Consider the following 23,397-nt stretch of genomic DNA (forward strand, 5'->3'; position numbering starts at 1 on the left):
TAGCTGCTCATACATTCCATCCATACCAAGTGCTCCTCCTTTGGGGTCTGAGTTGTATGGCATGTAAGTCATTCTGGATTCTGGTCCTGGAGAGAAGCTTTTTTGTCTTTGGCTACGCTAGCTTGGTGTAGCAAGCAGAAAGTGATTCTGAATGACCAAGAAATAATTATCACTCTCTCAAGATCCCAGGTCAATTAGAAGGTGTGTGGGGGCTTGGAACTCTGTCAGATTAATGAAGTTCCTGCTTGCTAGTGGATGCCAAGACCCCGGAAAGACCTGAAGGTGTTGTTTCACTATTCCTGAAAAAGAGAATAGGATGTCTACCAGGTTTTGATGCTTCTAAAAAGCAGTAAGTCAGAGTTATCTTGGCTCAAGGAGTTTGGCAGGAACATTTGTTTCCTATTCTTAGATGCACAAGAAGACAAAATCTCCTGGCTTCCCTTGTTAGGAGTTTTGTACCATATAATTGAGCTTAGGTTCACAAGATGTGGGCAAATGTATATAAGCTACTTCTAGGTCTGGTCCTTAGAAGCATCTTACATGATCCTCCAGTCTTCTTTCTTTCCTTGCCTTGGCATCCTTGGGGAATATGTATTCTAAATCACACAGCTATAGGGTGGAGGAGAGATTCCTGACCTGTATGACTCTATGTAAGGGAGAAATAAATTTTTATTGTATTACACCACTGAAATTTCAGAGTTTATATCTGTTATTTCAATAGAGCCCCGACTATCCTGACTTATGTAGGGTGAGTGCTAACTCTCCAACAGTCAGGAGAATGGTTGCAAACATTACTTGCAAAATAATATTTTTGCAAGCATAAATCAGATCATACCTTTTTCATATTTATAACACTCCAGTGATTTCCTCTTAGAATAAAATCTGAGCTCCTGGCATACTCTAAAAGACCCTGCAAAACCTGATCTCTGTATCCCTGTCTGGCCTCAGGGCCTATATTTCCCTTTCACTTCATTCCACATAAACTCACCTCTTTGTAATTTTTTGAATATGCCATGGATGTGTCATAGTTATGGCCTGTGTATGGACATGACTTCACACTACAATGTCTTTGCCTGGAAGGTCACATGACTGGCTGTTTCTTAACCTTCAAGGCTCTGTTCATATGTTATCTCCCCAGTGACACTGCCCCCAGTGAATCTCTCTCCCTTCATGTTAGGTTTATTTTCTTCAGAATATCTGAAATGATGGTATCCAAATATATACTCAATTATTGTCTGTATCCCTCATCCCTCTAGCCCTCATAGGGCTAGAATACAAGCCCCATAATGTCAGGCACCTCATTTGCTATATTCTTGTGTCTAAAATAGTGCCTGACACATAGCCTATATTCACTAGTAAATTTTTACTTAATTAATGAAAGACACAAAGGGTTTTTTTATCTTAAGTCCTAGTGGCAATATAACATAAATTTTGATTCCACAGGTCTGTGTAACACAAAGACCAATATTACAAGGATTATATTAGAATATACTTATACTGAATTGAATACTGTTCTTTAAAATTTTTATGTGCATCCACAACCTGAGAATATGTCCTTATTTGGAAATTAGATCTTTGCAGATATAATCAAGTGAACATGAGGTCATACTGGGTTACAGGGGGTGGTAAATCCAATATGACTGATAACCTTATAGAAAGGATAATTTGGACACAGACAGACACAGATATGGAGAACACTATGTTAAGAGGGAGGTGGACATTGGGTTATGCTTCCACAATCCAAGAAACACCAAGAATTGCCCATAACCACCACACACTAGGAAGAAGTAAGGAAGGATGAAGCCTTTTGAGAAATCATGGCCTCACTCACACATCAATTTCAAACGTTTAGCCTTCAGAACCATGAGAATAAATTTATATTGTATTAAATCACCAAGTTTGTGATACTTTTACAGCAGCCATAGGAAATTAATACAATATTAACAAAATTCAAAAAGCATAATTTAAAGCAGTGTGGTACTGACATAAAGAAGTTAAAATCATCATGATGAGCACAGGGTGATGTATGGAATACATGTATGGAATGACTATATTGTACACCTTGAATGTATATAACACTGTATGGTAACTGTACTAGAATAATTTTTTTTAATTTAAAAAAGGGATAAAAAATAAATTAGGGTCATAGAAAAGAAAGGAAAAAATTAAAATAAATTCAGCTACACAAGGATTTTATAAGACAAAGTAAAATATACAAATAAAGCAGAAGGGATGTCTATTTTAAAAATTGTGTGGCCAGAACCACATAGCAATTGGCAAAAAAAAAATGACCCAAATGGGTTATACTTAATTTATACATATCCTTCTGGAATTACCCTCCCCTTTAATTTAAGTAACAATAAATTGAACCTCATTCTACATGATTTCAGAAAAACTAATCTCTTGTCCAAGTATTTCTGAGTATTTTTAGGGCTCCTTTACATATATTTTGGGAGTCAAGTATTCTACCAGTCCAGCATTCTTTGACCAACTTTACCTCCAAAACACAAACTTGGACATTTCTTCATTCCTCATGTTGCAGCGTCCTAGATAATACATAATATTTTAGCCAAAGCTAAAATAATAAAATGACATGTTGAAAATTTTTTTAAATTAAAACTGAAAATAAAATATTCTAGATCCCAGAATCCATTGGGCATACCTACCAATGCACAGAGGATTCTCTTATAGGCTACGTTTCTCCATAGTTTATAGCCAGCCCTCACTATTTCTGGGACAACTTATTCCTCCTACTGACTTCTTCCATTCCGTGTTTCCTGTCATCTTGTCCCTAAGGTATGATCCTCCCAACCACTTCCAACTTTAGCACCACATGTGGAGACCCCACCAGTGAAATTACCAAATCAGTTAATATCATAAAAAAATCTCAACGCCAGAAATATACATCTTCTTTCAGAGCAAATCCTAGGGAATATGGTTTTCCCCTGTATACAATCAAAAATAACAACCTCTAAGCTAGTACACACTTTTCTTTTTAAAATCTATGGATGTAAATCAACCACAAGAAAAAATTTGGAAAGGCAACAAATACTTGGAGACTAAAGAACATCCTACTAAAGAATTAATGGGCTAACCAAGAAGTTAAAGAGGAAATTAAAAAGTTCGTGGAAGCCAATGAAAATGATAACACCACAACCCAAAACCTCTGGGACGCAGCAAAGGCGGTCATAAGAGGGAAGTATATAGCAATCCAGGCCTTCCCAAAGAAGGAAGAAAGATCTCAGATACACAACCTAACCTTATGCCTTACGGAGCTGGAAAAGGAACAGCAAAAAAAAAAAAACCAAACAAAAACAAACAAAACAAAACAAAACAAAAAAACCCAAACCAGCAGAACACAGGAAATAATAAAGATTAGAGCAGAAATTAATGCTATCAAACCCCCCCCCCAAAAAAAAAGAACAGATCAATGAAACCAGAAGCTGGTTCTTTGAAAGAATTAATGAAACTGATAAACCACTAGCCAGTTTGATCAAAAAGAAAAAAGGAAAGGACCCAAATAAATAAAATCAAGAATGAAGGAGGAAAGATCACAACCAACACAGCAGAAATAAAAACAATAATAAGAGAATATTATGAGCAATTATATGCCAATAAAATGGGCAATCTGGAAGAAATGGACAAGTTCCTAGAAACGTATACACTAACAAAACTGAAACAGGAAGAAATAGAAAATTTGAACAGACCCATAGCCCGTAAATAAATAGAATTAGTGATCAAAAATCTCCCAAAAAACAAGAGCCCAGGACCAGATGGCTTTCCAGGGGAATTCTACCAAACTTCCAAACTCTTTCTATGAAGCCAGCATTACCTTGATTCCAAAACCAGACAGAGACCCCACTAAAAAGGAGAACTATAAGACCAACTTCCCTGATGAACATGGATGCAAAAATCCTCAACAAGATATTAGCCAACTGGATCCAATAATACATTAAAAAATTGTTCACCACGACCAAGTGGGATTTATACCTGGGATGCAGGGCTGGTTCAATATCTGTAAAATCTATGGATGAAAGGCAACTTTTACAATTTGACATAATAAGATATAGAAGGACACTGAAAAAATTATCATATGTTAACAATGCTTTTGCAATAAAAGTAAAATTCACATAAGAAGAGAACAGTTGTTGGAGATCTTTGAATACAGTTGATAAGGGTTTGCTATTTGTCATATAAAAAGAACTATTACAAAATCAACGTAGAATGAGTGGCATTGCAAGCAAACTCGTATAATGGTCCTTTGAATAGGCATGACACAGAAATCTGGGAGTTTATCCATAAAAATGGAGACTAGGATACAACATAGTGAGTATCATAGTTTATGAGCAAGAGAATCCCCAAGTGAGGTACAGATTAACTGTCTTCTCTGCACAAAGCCACAGGCAGGAGGAAAAAAGTCCCGGAAAAGAGAAAGTGGTCAGCCTTCGTTTCATTAGGAAAACAGATCATCAGCACAGGACCCTCCTGTCTCACAAAATGGGAGAGGCCAACACACAGCTAAGGCTAGGCTTCTGAACTCTGAAGTGGTTCCCCAAGTAGTGCTTTGAGGGTGGGAAGAGCAAAAATGTGACTTTCTGGGACTCACTACTGATGGCCAAGAAGCCCAAACAGGAAAACTCCCCATCTTTTCAGCCATTGCAACCAAGTGGAGACTCAATAACTCTGCAAATTGACATCACAAGGAATGGGAAAATATTTGACTCACTTTTAGAATTTTCCATTTTTTTTTCAGTTACAGCATTTTCCTGAATTATAAAAATAATTGATAATTAGCTGTAAAAGTTTCAAGAAGATGCAGGAAATGAAAAATAAAAAATAAGAATGATTGACAATTCCATTACTTAGAAATAGTCACTGGTAACTTTTTGGTGTTTTATATTTCTATGTGTAATTTTCTACTTATATATCTCTATCAATGACTATCTGCATGTATCTGAGTGATGTATCTGTATAACATTCCATCCAAAGGATATACGGTAACTTAATCACTCCTATTCTTTAGAAACCTTGAAATTTTCTAAATGTTGCCATTATATTTGTATAATATGTATACAGAGTATGTAAAATAATATGAAATTTCATTTAGTGAAATTATATGTATATCTCTGTATAGCTTTCTTATAATTAAAAAACATAATTTGCTAGAATATTTATGGATAAATTCAGGCATGAACATTTAAAAAAATTTTTTTTAGTATTTATTTTTGGAGAGAGAGAGACAGAGTGTGAGTGGGTGAGGGGCAGAGAGAATGGGAGACACAGAATCCCAAGCAGGCTCTAGGCTCTGAGCTGTCAGCACAGAGCTTGACATGGGGCCTGAACTCACAAACCGTGAAATCATGACTTGAGCCAAAGTTGGATGCTTAACTGACTGAGCTACCCAGGGGCCCCATGGCATGAACATTTTCAAAGGTATGGATAAACATTGTTAGGATTTATTCCACAAATTCACACCAGCTTAAATAACTACCTTTATCAAACTAGATATCAAACTACCTTTATCAAAATAACTACCTTTATCAAATCTCTTTTAGCATTTACTGTCCAATATTAGATGCTAGTGTTTTGCTTTTAACCTTTGTCAATTTCATAGTTCAAAAATACATAATTTTAATTATAATTTCTTTATTATTAGTGAGATGGAATATGTTAAATTCTTTTTTCTGCTAATTAAATTCTCATTATAAATCAGTAATAGGAGAAATTATAATATGAATTACATTAGGAAAAAAGAAAACGATTAAATTTGATGTAATGCATAGTCCCAAGTGTACCACATAAAGACAAAATAGGAAACTTATATGAACTCTAATGTGGACCTTTGTTTCTGTTACATTTGGCACAAAAATTACACATGAAAAATTTAAATTCTCTAGCACCAAAGATATACAAATTCATGTAATGACAAATTGCCATTTATGCTAAAAGTGAATCAGCCACAGTTAAATACCTACTGTTGTGATATTTTGAGTTCCTGTGTTAAGGGTAGCATCTAGCAGAGGAGGAAAAGATTTGGGTGGCAAATTAATAAGGTATGGCTGATGAAAAATGGCTGGTTTCAAGAGCAAATGAATTATTCAGCAGTTACAGATTTTTGCAGCCATGGAAGGGAAAGAAATTACATATCGTCAAGTTAAGATAGAGTCTGTTTTAGCCATAGTATGTGTACTAATGTCCAGGATTTAGTAGGGATAGAGTTTAAGAATAACTGTACTGGAGAGGAAGCTTTAGGTTACGATATCTTCCAAACCATAGCAGGGTGAACGGTTAACCATCATCACTGGCCACTGATGATTTCAGTTTTGTAATGATGCAATGCCCCCATGTCCTTGTTTGTCTAAAAGTAAGAAAACTATTTGCAAATTTGTCACAAGGGAGATAGCAATGCGATTGACAGAAAGAAGCCAATGGAAAAAGATAATAGAATACAATTTACTTTCCATAAGTGTAGAAAAACTAAACTGGATTGAAGTTAGTCTACAATCCAAGGAACACCAATCATATCATTGATATTGATAACATGATCAATATCCATAATTCCCTGGCATACAGGTCTTCATACTAACAACACTCCCTGTTCAAGTCCTTCAAGATGCATCCCGCCCATGCTTTTTGCTTAAATATACTCCTAGGCCCTTTTACCCACGATGGAAAATGTGGCCTGTTTTTCCATGAGGTGTAAGCAACTGGTAGCACTGTAGGCACATTACTGAGAATTTACTGTGAGGTGAGTGACCCAGAGACTGTTTTCCAAACACGTTGTCCCTAGCAGCCCTAGATTGCAGGCTTTCTGAGGGTTTAGTCCTGAAGTTATAAAATGACAACTGTATGCTGAATATGGGTTACTTTATTCTAGTTATCAAAAAAAAAAAAAATCCAGTCAGAAGAAAAAACCCATCCATTATTTTAGTATATTCTTAGATGTTTCCAGCAGTAGGCATGAGTTGGGTGTGACTTAAAATTTAAATATAATGGTTTTCTACCAGTGGCTGTAGTTTGTATTTCCTTATAATTAGAATTGATATGATTAAATTCCACTGAAATTATCTGTGCTATCTATGTGGTGATGATAGTGTAATATCTTAAATACACACATGATCAATATTGAGTTTTCATTATGATGGTCAAAAATAGGTTTTGTGGCATAACTTGTTATTTTGATATTCAAGAGGTCAATAACCCATTTAAGAGTAAATCCTGCAATTCAAGAGAAACACCAACAGGTGGAGATAATCAGCTCTATTCAGACCTAAAAAATGTTTTCAAATCAGGATATTTTTACTATGATTTGTAGGTTTGGCTTAGTCACTTAGTAAAGTGTAATCTGGAAAAAGTTCATGCTTTGGGCAACTTGGTGGCTCAGTTGGTTAAGCATCTGACTTCAGCTCAGGTCATGATGTCACTGTTCATGAGTTCGAGCCCTGTGTCTGGCTCTGTGCCTGGAGCCTGCTTGGGATTCTGTGTCTCCCTGTCTCTCTCTGCCCCTTCCCCACTTGTGTGTGAGCACGCGCACTCTCTCTCTCTTTCTCTCTCAAAAATAAACAAACACTAAAAAAGTTAATGCTTTAAATTTACCACTGAATAACATTTAGCCAGTGATTCTTAGCTACTCAAACAATTTACTGTTACCATATGATAGAATCACCTTTGGAATTGGCTCACTGACAAAAGCATTTAAATAGTCCACGAGCTTTGATTCCTAGAAAGCAGTTTAAGTTCTATAGCTTATCATGAAAATCAGGCAAGTATCAGTAATATACAAAATGTATTTCATTTTATTTATTTTTTAAAGCCAACAGCATGGCATCTTCAAATATCTTTTCTTTCTGCCTTCTGATTCCATTGTGTTTTTCTCTGACCTATAAAATATATTTTAATATGAAATCAAGATATATTAAAAATATTTAAAATATATCCTTGTTTTAAATTGTAAAGATTATGTACAGCAAATCAGATCCAGTAAAGTCTACAAAATAGTTTATTTTTTTTCTAAACGGGAAACTGGACAGTGGAGACAATAAGAGTATATACAAACATTAGATGTTTATAGCAGCATTATCTACAATAGCTAAATTATGGAAATAACCCATGTGTCTATCAATAGATGGGTGGATAAGGAAGAGTGGTACACACACACACACACAATGGAATATTACTAAGCTATGAAAGTGAATGTAATCTTGCAATGACATGGATGGAACTATAGAGTATTATGTAAGTGAAATAGGTCATTCAGAGAAAGACAAATACCATATGATTTACTCATATGTGGAATTTAAGAAATGAAACAAATAAGCAAAAAGTAGAAAGAGAGAGAGAGAAAGGCAAACCAAGAAACAGACTCTTAACTACAGAGAACAAACTGATGGTTACCAGAGGGAGATGGGTTGGGGGATGACTTAAATAGGTGATGGGGATTAAGGAGTGCATTTGTTGTGATGAGCACCAGGTTGTACAACTGAAATTAATTTTATGCCATATGTTAACTAACTAGAATTTAAACATATACCTAAAAAATTTATATACAAGAATTAGTGTTTCAAATTAGAGAGATAGTGCTGATTCACTAAAAGAGGCCATTCATTACAAAACTAATAAAAAATTCTGGAACACGGCGGCATGAAATCCTTATTTAGAGGGAATAGAAATAATGAATATATACCTTCCATATAATTTGAGACATTTTAAAATATAATAGAGTGCAGAAAAACTGATTCACAAGGTCAGCAATTATGGTACGAAGGGATGAGATATTTGAATGAGGGGAAAATTACCTTGAATAACTAAGATTGAAGGTAATTGAGAATGGTAACTGGTCACAACTAACTAATGGACTGCTACGGGGATAAATATTAGGACAGACTTTTGTTCACTTTATACATCAATGACCCAAAAGAGGGCATATGCATTAGGAGGATAAAATCTGCTGACATGGGGAATTTGAGGCGTTGAAGGTGCAGTCACAAAAGCGTGCTTAGACTGACTTGGACAGGCTAAAAGAGTGGAGTAATAAGTGGCTTACTCAATTCAGTTCTGAAGACAAAATTCCAGGATCTTAAAACCATAATATATATAAAAAAAGGAATATATACTTCTAAAATCTCCTGAGGATTGAGCTCTGAAAGAAACACACTGAGACAAATCTTTCAAGGTATGCTTAGAAGTAAAAATATAAAGAGGAAATATAAAAGTAGGCATTCAGTATATGGAAATTATATCAAGTGTGATAGAATATTCTATTGCTGCTATAAGATTCATGGGTCCTAATTTCTCATTCCCTCCCCCATTTTTTCTCATTTGACGCCTAACATGCAATCAGTTCATAACATTGAGACTGTCACTACTTCTTTTTTTTTTCTTTTTCCTTCTTATATATCCCAGAGAGCATTAGTCATGAAGAGTGAATATCTATCTATCCTGGCTGTGCATGTTTTGTGAGACAGCTAACCAAAAAAGTCACAGCAGAGTTCTCCACCAAGGTAGACCAAGGGTATTTTGCCCCGATTACTTTCCACAGTTTCCACAGGTATCTTTGTTAATAAGAAAGAGTTAAAAAATAGAGGAGATTAGTTGAGTAGCAGAGCAATATTTTCCAGTCAGCACTCATTTCTCTTAAGTTCTCAGAAGACAAGCAGACCCTGACTACTCTGGTGTCCAGGGGGATGACATCAAACCAGATTGTCTTAAACCCTTTAAGCCCTTCATGTTTAGAATGTGACTGCAGGGTGAACTGTGCTCCTCAAACTTGAGGAACACCAAAGAAATAGGGCATTAAATTATATATATATAATAAATTATAAATTATATAAATTATACACACACACACACGTATATATATCACTAGGTATTGATGAATTCTTTAGTCAAAAAAAAAAAAAAGAAGCCTCTAATCTACACTATACAGAAATCAGAACCAAGATGAATTAGCAAGTATGTTACTCACCTAAAATTCTGTAGTAGCTTTGTATTTCTGGTAGGAAGATATTCATACTCTTTGATAAATAATATATATTGAGTAATATTTATGAATCAAGGCAGTGAGGTTTGTTCTTATTTAGTCCTCATAATAATTCTGCAGGGTATTATTTGCAGGGTAGTATTCTGCAGGGTAGTATTATCTGAATTTTACAGATAAAGAAATCAAGATCCAGCTATGTAAAACAATTTTTCTGACATCTCACAGCTAGAGCAAGATGAAGTCTGGATCCATACTTAGGTTCATCACATGCCAAAGTCCTTGTTTTTCTACTATAACTTGATGCATTTGTGTTTGCACACACATCACAATAAATAGATAGTTGATGGGAAGGTGGATGATGGAAGAATAATGCATAGAAGATAAGGTGGTCTTGGGGCACCTGGGTGGCTCACTCGGTTAAGCGGCCGACTTCCGCTCAGTTCATGATTTCGTGGTCCGTGAGTTCGAGCCCCGCATCGGGCTCTGTGCTGACAGCTCAGAGCCTGGAGCCTGTTTCAGATTCTGTGTCTCCCTCTCTCTGACCTTCCCCTGTTCATGCTCTGTCTCTCTCTGTCTCAAAAATAACTAAACGTTAAAAAAAAAATTTAAAAAAGAAGATAAGGTGGTCTCTCTCATGCTTTCATAAACACACACACACACACACACACACACACACACACACACATACCACATACCTTCCTTCCTTGCTTTGTCCTGTCATTCAAGGCCTTACCAACAGGGCCAGTATCTTGTAAATTCTTCATCTGCTTTATGTATTTTATGCATCAGTTGAATCATACTACTATCCGTTTCCCTTGAATGTCTCTTGCTTTCTTGCTGCAAGTTGTCCCCCATTCTCCACACACCCAGATCTCCAGGGGAAAACAACTCTCTCCCTCTCTCAAATCATGCTGTTTGTATTGGTATTCTGCACTGAAGCTATTCATGTACCTCTTGTGGCCCCCTTAGGTCTGTTAGTGATTTGATTTCCATTGTATCTCCTGGCTCCATCCCTAACAGATTACCTTGCATGTGACAAATGCTCAATATTTGTTTTTGAATGGATGTACATGTGTGTTCATGTCAAGTGCTAACTAGTATATTCACCTATTGAATTTGCTATGCTTCATTAACCTCCAGTAAAAAACATTTAAAAATTTTTTTAATGTTTATTTTTGAGAGAAAGAGAGAGAGTGAGTGAGTGAAAGCGGGGGAGGAGCAGAGAGAGAGGAAGACACAGAATCCGAAGCAAGCTCCAGGTTCTGAGCTGTCAGAACAGAGCCTGATGCGGGGCTCAAACTCTCAAACTATGAGATCATGACCTGAGCTGAAGCTGGTCACCTAACCGACTGAGCCACCCAGGTGCCCCTCCAGTAAAGCAGAATTACTTATTGTCACATCCTAGACTTTACTTTTTTGTTTTTAGTATTATACAAATTAGCAAAATTTGTGAATATTAAAAAAACTTTTTCTTTCTCTTAGTGATTTAAAATTTTTATGCATTTATTCATTTTTGCAAGACAGAGAGAGACAGAGTGTGAGCAGCGGAGGGGCAGAGAGAGAAGGAGATACAGAATGTGAAGCAGGATTGAAGCTCTGAGCTGTCAGCACAAAGCCTGATACAGGGCTTGAACTCACGAACTATGAGATCATGATCTGAGCTGAAGCTGGACACTTAACTGACTGAGCCACCCAGGTGCCCCTCTTAGGGGCTTTTATAATTTAGTTTCATGTTGTAATATTCTGGAGGATACTGACTGTCTAGTTAAGAGTGTAGACTCTGTAATTAGATAACATGGATCAAATCCTGGCCCTGCCACTTATTAGCATTGTGAGTTTAAGCAAACTGCTTAACCTTTCTGTGCCTCAGTTTCCTCATCTGTCAAGTGGAATAAAAACGAGTACCCACCTGCCTGGAAAATTGCCTGGATCATTTACAAACACTTAGTAAATATTAGCTCAGAGTGAAATAATTGTAAACCTGATTATCTTATTTCCTCCCACATTACACTTATTTCACTTCATTTATAATCTTTCTCTCCTTCCGGGAAATGGAAAGCTAATTTAAGACTATAATGGAAATTAAGATAGACTTGTTTTCCACATCAAGTTAAATTAAGCTCACAAACAATTATTGATAATGTACAGCAGGCCAAGTGCTGGCCCGGTGCTGAGAGACACAAAGCGGATGAGACAAGCATAGGTTCTGTTGACCCCTATGAGCTCACGGTATAGGAGGAGACAAACACCTTTACAATTGCACGGTGTGGTGCTCTAAATATAGAACTGTTTATCCCTCTGCTGTGGTTCAGAGCACCAGTATCTCTTGGAAGGAAGCTTTTATGTGTGTCTGGTGCCCCAATTTTTGCAGCTGCTGTAATCAATTGATCGCTTGGCTCTGGAGGCCAGAAGAGCTTGTATTCCTAGTCCTATGAGACTATAATAATCAGTGTCACCAAGAAAAGAGTTCATAGTCCTGTCTGGCACCCTGAGATTTGCAACTGCTATAAGACACCTGTATATCACCTGGCTCTGGTGGCTGGTGGGGCTTAACATTTGTGGGTCCAATAGGACTAACTAACAGAGAAAGAGTTCTTAAACAGCTACCACCCTAGGCAACAGACCCAGCAGTTCAATGTTTCTGTGAATTAGCCTCTTAGCTAATCATGACTGTGGCCTCATGGGCAAGCTTCTAATTGAACACACATCTTGGGATTGACTATAATCCTCTCCAAAGACCATGGAGGGTAAGCACTATCTTTGCATTCACCCTCTGCTGTACTCCAGAGCATCAGCATCCCCTGAAGAGATTTACACACATCTGGTGCCCTGGTTTTTATGTCAGGCTCCCCAGCTTTTGTAGCCACTGCCCAGGGAATATCCCTTGATTGCCTGGCTCTGGTGGCCAAGGGGGCTTTCATTCCTGAGTCCCACAGGATTGTGGCAATTGAAGAGATGGTTTTTGCAAACTGTCACTTCCAGGGCATTTCATAGAGGACTGAGGCATAATCCCCAGTTGTTCTGTACAGGAGGCCTCTTAGAGGCCTCTGTGCAGGAGGCCTGGAGATTTGGCCTGAGAGGCAAGCTTCAGGTTTGGCAAATATCTAGTGGCTGATGAAGCTGCTCTTAAGGAATGTAGGCTGTGGATGCCATCTCAATGCTCTCCCTGTGCCTTACTCCAGTGTGCTGGTATCACTCAGGGAAGAGCTTATATGCTCATGTCAAGTGTTGATTTTTGTGCCACCCAAGGACAACTCTGGATCCCCTGGTGGCTGGTGGGGTTTATGCTTGCAGCCACATAGGACTGTATATATTTGCACTTAAAAGCTAATGTGTGAGGCTCTGGCTTCCATTTAACCTGAATCTAGGTGCTGAGATTCCCCCTTTGGAACATCAAGAGGTCTTGGCACATCCTCAACCATAGGGAGCTATTAATAATATAACGAGCTGCTTGGACAAGAACAAAGATTTAAGAGGAAAACCAAGGACTGAAGCAGGGTTTAACAACAAGGTTCACCTCTTTTAAAAGACCATTTCTTTAAGACTTGGAAAGCATCTATGGTACAAAAACCAACGATCTATTGTAGAGACACCAACACAGAGAACCAAGCAAAATAAAGAAGCAGAGCAATATACTCCAAAGAAAAGAACCAGATAAAACCTTAAGATAAAACCTTAATAAAATGGAGATACGTAATTTATTTGGTAAAAGTTCAAAGTATTAGTCATAAAGATGCTCTCCAAACTGGGGAGACAATGGATGAACAGTGAGAACTTCAACAAAGAGATGGAAAATATAAGAAAGTAACAAATAGAAGTCATAGAGCTGAAGAATACAATAACTGAAATGAAAAATACACCAGAAGGGTTCAACAGGAGACTAGATAAAGCAGAATAAAGACTCAGTTAACTCAAAGACAAGGCAGTGGAACTCATCCAATCAGAGAAGCATAAAGAAAAAGAATGAAAAAAGTGAAGACGGTTAATTGACATATGGACAACATCAAATAGAATAACATTTGCTGGGCAGGGTTCTCAGAAGAAGAGAAGGGGCAGAGATCCAATTTGAAGAAATAATGGCTGAAAGAGTTATCCATATCCAGGAATCCCAGAGACTACACATTCTTTTCAAGTGCACGTAGAACATTTTCCAAGATCATATGTTAGGCCACAAAACAAATCTTAATAAATTTAAGAGAATTGAAATCATATAAAGTATCTTTTATGATGACAAAGGTATGAAGCTAGAAATTAATTACACAAAGAAAACTGGAAAATTCACTAATATGATAATTACTGAACTATCAGTGGTCAAAGAGGAAGTCAAAGGAGAAATACAAAATATCTTGAGACAAATGAAAATGGAAATGTAATATACCAAAGTGTACGGGATACAGCAAAAGCAGTTTTAAGAGGGAAGTTCATAGTGACAAAAATTTACCTCAAGAAGCAAGAAAAATCTCAAATAAACTAATGTTATACCTCAAGGAACTAAAAACATAGAATAAATGAAGACCAAAGTTAGTAGAAAGAAGAAAATAACAAAGATTAGGGCAGACATATGAAACAGAGACTACAAAGACCATAGCAAAGATAAATGGAACCAAAAGATATTCTTTGAATAGAAAAGCAGAATCTTTGCAAATCTCTGGTTAGACTCACCCGGAAAAAAGACAGGATTCAAATAAAATTAGAAATGAAAGAGATGTTACAACTGATAGCACGGAAATACAATGGATCCTAAGAAACTACTGTGAATAATTACAAACTAACAAATTTGGAAACCTAGAAGAAATGGATAAATTCCTAGAAATATACAATATACCAAGACTGGATTATGATGAAATAGAAAATCTAAACTGATACATTGCTAGTAACGATATTGAATCAGTAATCAGAAACTTGCTAATAAACAAAAGTGCAGGACCAGATGGCTTCACTGGCGAATTCTAAAAAAAATTCAAAGACTAACTAATATCAATCCTTTTCAAACTCTTCCAAATAATAGAAGAGGAGGAAACTCTTCTAAACACTTTTTATGAGGCCGGCATTACCCTGATTCCAAAACCAGACAAGGATACCACAAGAGAAGAAAATTATAGTTTAATATCCCTGATAAGCATAGATGTAAAATTCCTTGACAAAATATTAGCAAACCAAATTCAACAATACATTAAAGGATCACATGCTATGATCAGGTAAGATTTATTCCAGGCATGCAAGGATGTTTCAATATCCACAAATCAGTTAATGTGATACATCATGTTAACAAAATAAAGGAAAAAATCATTTGATCAACTCATTACATACAGAAAAAAAAATTGACAAAACTCAACATCCATTTATGCTAAAAACACTCAACAAAGAAGATATAGAGGGAATTTACCTCAACATAATAAAGGTCATATATGGCAAACTGACATATGGCAAACAGCTAACATCACGCTCAATAGTGAAAAACTGAAATCTTTTCCTTTAAGATCAGGACCAAGACAAGAATACCCACTATCACCACTTTTATTCAACAATGTATTGGAAGTCCTAGCCCTGAGCAATTAGATAAGAAAAAGAAATGAAAGTCATCCAAATTGGAAAGGAAAAAGTAAAACTATCACTATTCGCAAATGTCATTATATATAGAAAATCCTAGAGTTCATCAAGAACTGTAAAGTAATAAATGAACTAATAAATGAATTCAGTAAAGATTCAGGATACAAAATACATAAAATTTGTTGCATTTCTATGCACTAATACTTTGCATTTACATTGCATCAAAAGGAACAAATTACCTAGGAATAAATTTAATCAAGGAGGAGAAAAACCTACCAAAAACTATAAGGCATTGGTGAAAGAAACTAAAGACACAAATAAATGGAAAGATAACCCTTGCTCATCTCACTCCTACTAGAATCGTTCTTATCCAAAAGATGAAAAATAACAAGTGTTGGCAAGGATGTAGAGAAAAGGAAACTTGTGCACTGCTGGTGGAAATGTAAACTGGTGCAGCTCCTATGGAAAACAATATGGAAGTTCCTTAAAAAATTATAAATGGAGCTGGCATACAATCCAGTAATTCCACTTTGTATACTTATCCTAAGAAAATGAAAGCACTAACTCAAAAAGATATATGCACCCCTATGTTCATTGCAGCATTATTTACAATAGCCAAGATGTAGAAACAACCTAAGCATCCAACAGTGGATGAATGGAAAAAGACGTGGTTTATACACACAATGGAATATCCCTCAGCCGTAAAAGATAATGAAACCTTGCCATTTGCAGCAACATGGATGGACTCGAGGGCATTATGCTAAATGAAATAAGTCAGACAGAGAAAGACAAATAATGTATGATTTTATATATATAAAATTTCACTCAACAAACTCATCGGTACAGGGAACAGATTGGTGTTTGCCAGAGGCAGGGAGTTGACAATGGGAGAAATAGGTATAGTGGTTTTGCTTTTGTTTTAGTTTAAATAAATTGAATTAAAAAACAAACAACAAACACTGTTTAGAATATGTTCCTGCGGTGCCAAAATAAAATTTATTACTAGAACTCAGTTTGTTATTCTTAGACAACAAAGTGATTACTCTGTGAATCAGTTGGATGCCTTTCACCCAAATACTCTGCAAAGAACAGAGAACAACCTGAGTCATTGTGACCTTTACCTGACAGCACACGTTAGCCTTCAACTCTAGCACAGCCCTTGTTTGCCAGAGGAACCAGGGACAGTCTGCTAAGGGCAAATCCCTACTTTGTTAAAAATCTTTCACTCCTAAACTCGTAATTCTAGATTTCGGTTTCCCAAGGTTTTAGAGAGCACTATGATGATTCTTCTGGAAAATATTCTCTAGAAAACACAAAAACCTATTCAAAAATTACCACTTAGTGCATACTTAAAAATATTTTCAGGAATAGTGTATTTATAGGGCAATATATACATTTATTAATAGAACAAGTTTAAATAATAAGCTGTTTAAACAAGGTATAACATATACGCATATATGTTATGTAAAAAAATATATATATACACACACAATATAACATACATACCCGATAATATATATGGGACAAAATTTTAACTGAATATATTAATATTTTCTTATATATTTTCTCAAATCTAAAATGAAATATGTATTGTGTGTCTATGTGCATAATCTCTACCCTGATATACATGTAGGTGGATTCCTATTTGTTTTAAGGAGTGAATTGCTATGTATTTCCTATTATGTTATTCAAGTAGATTCAATGTTCTAAAAATTGTGAAATGCAGGAAGCAAGACAAATTATGCATTAGCAAGTCTCTTGGTGACCTTCCAGCTTGGCTGTCCCCATCTTCCACTGACATCTTAGGACAAGCAAGAGTGATTCAGGTTCCAGATTCAAGGTCTCCTTTCAGGAAAAGAGGTAAGAGAAAAATAAATAGTTTAAGGTTTCTGTAGCTTTTCACAGAAAATTTTCATCATGTTTTATGTCATTTAGTAATATTTTTTATCTCTTGGCATGATTGCATAAAAAAGCAGCAAACACTGAATCAAACTGCAAAACTGTTTTATTTTCATTCTGAGCAATGAAAAATGATTCCCATTAATGTTCACATTAAAAAAGAGGCTACATATATATGAGAAAAGCAACTCATTTTAATTGATCTCCAAACATAACATCCAGTGACAACATTCAATTTCTGGGTAGTGAATAGCAATGTTTATATCTATATTATCAATATGTTCATATTTGAGGCTTGGGCATAGCCTAGATATTGCACCAGTACACTGGGCATTATTTGCTTTAATGGGAATTTATTGAGCAACATTTGAGGCCAGGAATAAGTATTGCACATGATAATTAAGATGAATAATTCTCATTCCCTGTCTTCAAGGAGCTTACATTTTGGTGCTTAGAGGAGGCACAGATGTCAGAACAGGCAACTAATATACACCCTAGTGAAATAGATGCTTTAGAGCAATAGGAATTTAGGCTTTCAGACCGAGGAGGAAAAATGATTGCAAATTACTATCAAAATATTCTGGATGGAAGAAAACCTAGAAAGGAAAAAAGGAAAATAGAAAAGGAGGAAGAGAATCTGCTCTATCAGAATTTATCTTTAAAAACAAGACAAGTAACTAGACAATGAACTCTTAATTTATGTTCCCAAAGGCCTGTGCCATGACAGAAGAGAGAATGTCTATTTTAAGTCCCAGACACCTGGCACTGTTCCTTGGCATGTGGAAATAGGTGTTCAACAACCATTTGTTAGTGGCTTTTCCCTATTTCCTTCCTCTCTCTCTCACTCTCTCTGTCCCCCCCCCCTTCCCTCCCCTCTCCCCTTCTCTCCCCCTTTCTGTCATGCTTCAGGATCATTTACCTTGTTAAATTAAGCTTTCTATCTTCCTTTTCCCTTCTTAATAGGATTATATTAGGTTAAACCAGATAGAATTCTGCTTTCAAGTCAAAATGGTTAAAAGGCAACGATTTCATATGGTTCAACCCAGTAATTCAACTGGTGTACACGAGTTAATCTATTCACACCAGCAAGAAACTAAGACAACCAACTGACCATATTGAACTAGCATAACATATGATAAATTTTCTCAGAAACAGTTTACAATATATAAATTATTCTCAGGAATAAGCCTTCCAGAAACCTTAATCAAAATGGCCTATAGGACTAAGTGATGTGGCTGTTAAGAATAGTGACAATTTTATCAACAATTGCATACGTGCTCCAAACCTGGGGCTTTGAATATGTAACTGGGCCCTACACTAGAAATTGACTTATAGCATCTGGATGCTCTGTTTGGATGCTCTGCTACCCACTATTCATCTTTATTCACTAGAAACAGTTTAAAAATATTAATGCCTTAATTTCAATGTAGTGTATGTATCCCACTGTGGCTCTCCTCCTGTTCCTACAGATATTCACCCTGTAGCCCCAATCCGATAGTCTTTCCCAGTTTCATACTCTGTTTTACAAAGAGCCCTAATCTCTGGGGGTTGGATGGTGACAAGGAGTAATGAACATAGGTAGCCAAAGTGATGATGTGCCTGGTATTGGGTTAAGGATTGTGATAGAATACTGTGTCTCCTCATGACAGGGGCTTGTGTCTTTAATTGAAAGGGTGACCATATAATTCATCATCCAAAGATGGACACTTTTTGAGAGTGAAAGGTGATCTATTAATAATTACAGTAGGACAACAAACCGAAACAGAGACCATTTCAGGCAAATGGAGACATATAATTACACTGTAATTTGAGCATTTCCCCAGAACACATCCTGTGAGATACTCTGTAAAATAACTCACTAGAGAGTGATCTAGATAATAAGAATGAAAGGTCACAATTTGTTATTACATATATAGGTTAACTTTATCTCCTTCAATTTTCACATTCCAGATTTTAGTTTTCTGTAGGACCCTGTGGTAGATTCTACACATTTTGTTTCATGATTTCTAGCAGACAGTACACAATTTTCTGATTTCCCTTGTGTTCTTCCGGCTTCATTTGGAAGCAAAGAAATTTTCTTCCTTGCGATCATATATTGTTCTGTTATTCATAAAATACTTTGTTCCATATCATGCTTCTTCAAATACAATCCCTTCTAATTCGATTAGAAAATGAGTAAATTAAAATAAAATTATGTGAGAATATTTGGTGAATTAACTTTAATTATTGAAGAACAAGGTACAGAGTATAACAAAATCAGGTCAAAAGTCAAACCAGTCATATTTTAATTTTGTCTTTGCTATTAACCATCTGTGTTGTTAAGTAAGTCCCCATCTTCTCAAAGAAAAAAAGTACAAGAAAGAACATTGTAAGTGCCTTCTTTGTGCTAGGATTGTGTGAAGATAATGCATGAATCTCATTGGCCCCCAACAGCCCTGTAACAGTAACACTACATTGCCCATGTGCAAGTTCATAATTGATGAAATTGAGTAACTTGCCCCGAACTTTCACTTAGTAAATGGTAAGAAAGAATTTAAGTCCAGGTCTGTCTGAAAAAAACACGCTGTCAGTCAATAATCTGTTTACTTATCTTGAAAATGGGAATCTCTTGCATGATTCAAAAGATTGTTATAAAGATTTAAAGACTAAATGAATGCCAAATGTCTAAAAGTTTTTAAACAATCTACATATTTGGGTATTACTAGAATCTTTCCCTTATATTTTTCTATTCATTTCTTGATTATTTTTTTTCTTGACTCTTTGATTCAGGATTTAAATAAAATTTTTGGAATACTCATCACATTTTATAACAAGAAAATAGATCACAAGCATTGCACAAAGTGGTATTTAATTCTCTTTGATTCCACAAGTGTGACACCCCCATACCGGGACAGAGCGTCTGTTCCCGAGAGCTCATTGCCTTGGGCATTTGCATCTTTCTATTATCACTATCCTAGGTCACTCTGACATTTCAAAACAATGTCTTATATTTATATTGGAAGCCTTTATTAAACTAAGATACAATTTGTTTTTAATTAATAGGTCATTCCACCTTCATCTATAAGATGACATTCTAGCTCAATCAGCTGCAGCACTACTTATTTAAGACAAGAGAAGAAGGTGAAAGGAGAACAAGGCAATTACAAGGTTAGTCTCTATTTCCAAAGCATCACCTGAGGCTTCATTCGGATAATTTCAATTAACTTTTATGGAAGTTACTCAGCTAAAACCCCAGCAAATGCTACTGTAACTAGATTCAGTGCTCCAGAGCTATACAACTGCTGAGGAATTTATACCATCATTTTTTTCAAGTGTACCAAAAAATATCACTCCCAAGACTGACCTATGTGACATGTTCCCCATGGTCTAATGCAAATTAAGATGACTGTGATGTAAAGATCTCTGAGACAAGGGTCATAATGGAAACATTAGCAGACCCTTCGCTACAGAAGCCCTGCAGGGGGCCATTAAGATATTTTATGGAAGTGCTATAGTGCCAGCCTGAAAGCAATCGGCAAAGAGCAGGAAACATAAGCGACTGTAAAAAGAAAACAAAACAAAAACCCAATAAGAGACAATGAAGAGATCATTAAAAACATAAAGGCAATGAAAATGCCTATGGTGTGTTTTCCATTATCAGTGACCTTGGGTTTCAGTTTTGGCTCTGTGTTCATCATCGGTTTAAGAAAAATACCGCCTTAGACTCCTAGGCTCACACATTCTTTGCATGATTCCTTAGAAGAGGAGGGGCAAAGCCCTAAGCTAGCTGTCAAAAAACAACTTACTATAAATTGTAAGGGTAAAATATCCTGTAAGAGTTTTCCCTCTGCGCTCTTGAGTATTGTCTCTCAGGGAACCCACCCAGGATGACAGGAAGATAAAAATTAGATTGAGGCCTTTTACACTGTTTTGACTGTTCATATCCTCCCTGTGTGTTATTTACATTAACAAATTCAGTTTTCTACCTCAAAAAGACAGCTGGTTAACAAAATGCTGTTGAACAAAAGAGATCTCTTAGGCATGGTTACACTGTCAGGTTATCCCAGATTAGAATCACAGATAACAGTGATCTAGCTATAGAACTATGTTACTCAATGGAGATTGTGATCCAAATTTGTAAGTGTTTTCCAACAAGCCCTTTTAAAAAATAACTGTGAATTAGTTCCCCAACTCCTAATGTGCTTGTGTTTATTTTCTTCTGTAGTTTTTTTCTTTAGCATAAAACCTTTTTTTTTTTTTTTTGGCTTGAAATGAAATAGGTATTATTTACTCTAAGTGAAGTGAAAAATTGGGGCTAATTTCTCAATTACTTTCCATCATAAAATACTTCATTCCAGGTATCCCCAAGGTTAAATTTTATTTTCTCCACAAGGTTAAATTTAATGTCAACACAGACTATCAGAAAAATAACCCCATTTCTTCCATTTGCTTTACATGTATAAATTCAGTCTTTACTTAATCTTTTTTTTTTTGGTAGAACACTAAATAAAATGTGACGCAAAGTCTGTATTTCTCCAATATGTAGTTGATGTTTGATGAAAAACTTGGCAACTTAATTCCCATAAAAATGATTAAGTAGAATTATACTGGCAAGACTCGGCTATCACGTAATGTTTGGGAGAGTGGATAGGAAGGAAGAGAGGGAAAAGGAAAGTCTCTTGTTTTTTTTCTCTCTTTCTCTCATCATATAATGTTTTCTATGAGAATCTTCCATAATCAAAATTTAGGTCCTAAAGATTTAAGCATGAAACACATGGAGTTTATTCTTTGTGATCATTCTGATATAGATTGCTTTGTTTTCCTTAGAGTCACTTTCCTAGTAAATTAAATTGTATTACTAATTTTTTGCTCATTATCAATACTTTTTTTCCCTCAGTTTTCTACTGGTGCAACTCTAAGTAAAGGATATACTTTGAAAATCATTAGATTTGAACCAGAAAATAGAAATTATTTGCAGAGAATATTGTATTTCTCTTCATTTTGAAAATCTTTCAGAACTGAACTATAGCATTCTTGATGCATATATATAATTAATATTTGAGGATTTCCCTTCTTACTTGATGGAGTTCAGGACATGCTAACCCCAAATATGGCACTTTGGCATAGTGAATATTTTAAGCTGAAGGAGTTTGAGAAAATGGCAGAAGCAGAAAGGTCACTCTGATCTTCCCCCCAATCTTTCTCTGTTGAAACAGATCATAAAATTCTGAGGTAAGAGGTGCCCTTCCTATGCCAGAGAAAAGGAGCATCCTTATCTCTGAATACAAAGATGCCCCAAGAAGAATCCTAACAAACAAGCCATACTAAATCTTCCTATTTACTATAATTGCCTCATACTCTCCTTGGGAAAAATTAGTACTCTAATAAAAGACAAATAGAGAAACATCCCATGGTTGTGGATAAAAGTTCTTGATGTTATACCGATGACAATACTATGTCTATTTTTCTATAAATTTATTGCACAAACCAATTAAGATCCACTTAGATATTTGAGGAACACAATAAAGTTACTTAAAAAGTTGTTTGAAAAACAGAAGTCCACAAATAACTACAACCTTAAAAATGAAGAAATTAACAGGGAGAATTTGTTCTATCAGATTTTTAAAATTAAAGTCGGGGTGCCTGGGTGGCCCAGTAAGTTAAGCATCCGGCTTCGGCTCAGGTCATGATCTCATATCTCGTGAGTTCGAACCCCGCATTAGGCTCTGTGCTGACAGCTCAGAGCCTGGAGCCTGCTTCAGATTCTGTGTCTCCCTCTGTCTCTGTCCCTCCCCCACTCATGTTCTGTCTATCTCTATATGTCAAGAATAAATAAACATTAAAAACTGTAGAAAAAATAAAATTAGGTTAAAGTATAATTAACATACAATGTCGTATTAGTTTCAGGTGTACCGTATGACTCAACGTTTTATGCATGACCCAGTGCTCATCATGATAAGTATATTCTTAATCTTTATCTAGTCCACCCC

General features: G+C 35.9%; 1 protein-coding gene across 1 annotated transcript in view; it reads left to right on the forward strand.

Moving 5' to 3' along the window:
• IQCM (IQ motif containing M) overlaps positions 1-17,296 on the forward strand; it is a 616,349-nt gene extending 599,053 nt beyond the window's left edge. The window contains 1 exon segment of the mRNA XM_047856690.1: positions 17,256-17,296. The gene's annotated coding sequence lies outside the window, so the exon portion shown is untranslated.
• Positions 17,297-23,397: the final 6,101 nt, after the last annotated feature.

The sequence above is a fragment of the Prionailurus viverrinus genome, chromosome B1 (assembly GCF_022837055.1).
Source record: "Prionailurus viverrinus isolate Anna chromosome B1, UM_Priviv_1.0, whole genome shotgun sequence".
NCBI lineage: Eukaryota > Metazoa > Chordata > Mammalia > Carnivora > Felidae > Prionailurus > Prionailurus viverrinus.